Source organism: Brassica oleracea, chromosome C3, assembly GCF_000695525.1.
Source record: "Brassica oleracea var. oleracea cultivar TO1000 chromosome C3, BOL, whole genome shotgun sequence".
NCBI lineage: Eukaryota > Viridiplantae > Streptophyta > Magnoliopsida > Brassicales > Brassicaceae > Brassica > Brassica oleracea.
In genome coordinates, this window is record NC_027750.1 from 42,326,106 (window position 1) to 42,328,610 (window position 2,505).

Below are 2,505 nucleotides of genomic sequence, written 5' to 3' on the forward strand. Positions count from 1 at the left end.
TGTTCACTTCTTTTTGACCTATATCCTAGGATTATTTGTGAAGCAAGCCTTAATGGTTGTAGCCACCAAGTCCTGTTCTAATCCTTTACCTATGAAATTCTTATGAAGCAAGCCTTAATGGTTGTAGCCACCAAGTCCTGTTCTAATCCTTTACCTATGAAATTCTTATGAAGCAAGCCTTAATGGTTGTAGCCACCAAGTCCTGTTCTAATCCTTTACCTATGAAATTCTTATGAAGCAAGCCTTAATGGTTGTAGCCACCAAGTCCTGTTCTAATCCTTTACCTATGAAATTCTTATGAAGCAAGCCTTAATGGTTGTAGCCACCAAGTCCTGTTCTAATCCTTTACCTATGAAATTCTTATGAAGCAAGCCTTAATGGTTGTAGCCACCAAGTCCTGTTCTAATCCTTTACCTATGAAATTCTTATGAAGCAAGCCTTAATGGTTGTAGCCACCAAGTCCTGTTCTAATCCTTTACCTATGAAATTCTTATGAAGCAAGCCTTAATGGTTGTAGCCACCAATTCCTGTTCGAATTCCTTCCTAATAAATCTCTAATATAATATATATATATTTTTAAGTATAAAATCTATATTTCGAAAATAGAGAAAGGGTGATAAATCTATATACACAAGGTTTTACCTTCCAGACTTGTTTGAAGAATCCGATCCCATGTATACCAAGCCCCAAGACAAGCAGTTGTGTCAAGTTTAGTGTTGGAGGTCAGCTTTGGTTCCTTCAAAACAATCTTAGCAAGAGTGGATAGTTGACAGGTTGATCCACTTTAGTATCTTTAGTACTATCTACAATCAGTAAGTCTAGAATGGTGCTAAAGATTGGTTAGATATCTAGCAAAATCTATAAGTTCATAATCCCTTTCTTAACTCAATAATAACTTAATTTGAAAACATTTTTAAAAAGACTAATAAATAAATAAATATCAGTAAACCTCCCTCCAGACTTAAACTACACTGTCTCCAGTGTAAATTCAGTCGGAGTTATGGTTAAAAATAAATCATAAGGACTCAATGTAACAAGTAGGAACGATATACCAGACCGGAATAGATGTCGACTGATGTAAGGATGTTGATGTCGGTCGATGCAGGTAAGGCAATGTCGATCGATGTCGACTTGTTCGCATCGGTCGATACAGATGGCAATCGTCTACTCGGATCTGCTTTTTTTTTTTATGACGTGTAATAATTAAGAACCAACACAAATAGTAAATTAATAAAAACTTAATAAATATTACCTACTAGTGGGTTGCTTCCCACTAAGCGCTTTGTTATAGTCATTTAGCTTGACTTTGGAGGTGTTTTGGCTTGTAGTGTTGAGAACTAGGACTTGTTGGAAAACAAGTATCCATCTCTTCTTTGCGCTTGTTGAACCATGTACCAGTGAAGTCTCTCATTGCTTCATCCTCTCTGCGCTATTTATCCTTCATTGCTGCAGTTGTGTTTTCAATCCTCTGCAATCTTTCACCAAGACTCTCAAGGTTGAATTGATGTATGGTAAGTGCGGCGAAACTGTCAGCTGAGATCTCCTTTCCATGGTAAGGTGTGTTGGACATGTCGGATGTCGTCTTTGGTACTAGCCGACCTTGGTTTATATCACTGTCAATCGATGTTGAATTGTGGGTGTCGATCGATTTGTTGTTGCGTCTGCCAATCGATATAGATTCTTCTGGTCGACGCGCAATGTAACTCTGAATCTCCACCAACTCGCCGTGTATAGCTTCAACCTTGGAGGTTAATGCACTGATTGTAAGATCCATTGGGAAATAGATGTCATCACATCTCCCATCAAGCCTCTCCTCTGTTGTTTCCAGAGCTCTGTAGATATCTTCTACCAACTGATCTATCTCTTCTCTGGTGTGGAAATCCGGTTGAGACTTCATCGTGTGTGGGCGTGGCGGATTGGTGTCGATGCGGCCAAACGGTTGTCGATCGATGCGTGATGACGTCTGGCGAGCGATGGTGATTGTCTGCTGTCGATAGATTGGGGTTGTCTTCTGTCGATCGATGGAGGTCGAGCAGTGTCGGTCGCGTTCTGAATTCTGGCTATGTCCTTCTTCATCTCCTCCATGCAAGTAGTTAACCAACTGATACTATCATTTAATAGATAGTAGACACCATCAAGCTTCATCTGGAAAGCTTCTTTGTTCCCTCGTGTTCACCATAGACTCCATAGAACATCTCATTGATATCATCTTTTGTGTAGATCTCTGGTACCAACTGTGTCTGTGTGAATGAGCTAGCATGTTCAGGAAGACATATGTAGGCTGGTTCATCTCTTGAAGCTCTTTCCAGAAGTCTTCTGATATCCTTGGTGTGAACAGGAATGGTGTGTCCATCTAGATCTCTGGTAAATTTTTTGTCATCTCTGTAGACTCCATACTCATCTTTCTCTTCCCAATAAAATTTCCAGTTACCATAAAGGTCATAAGCTCTTTTTCCGAATTCTGGCTGTCTGGCGACCGTTGGGACGTCTATGTTGATCGATGGA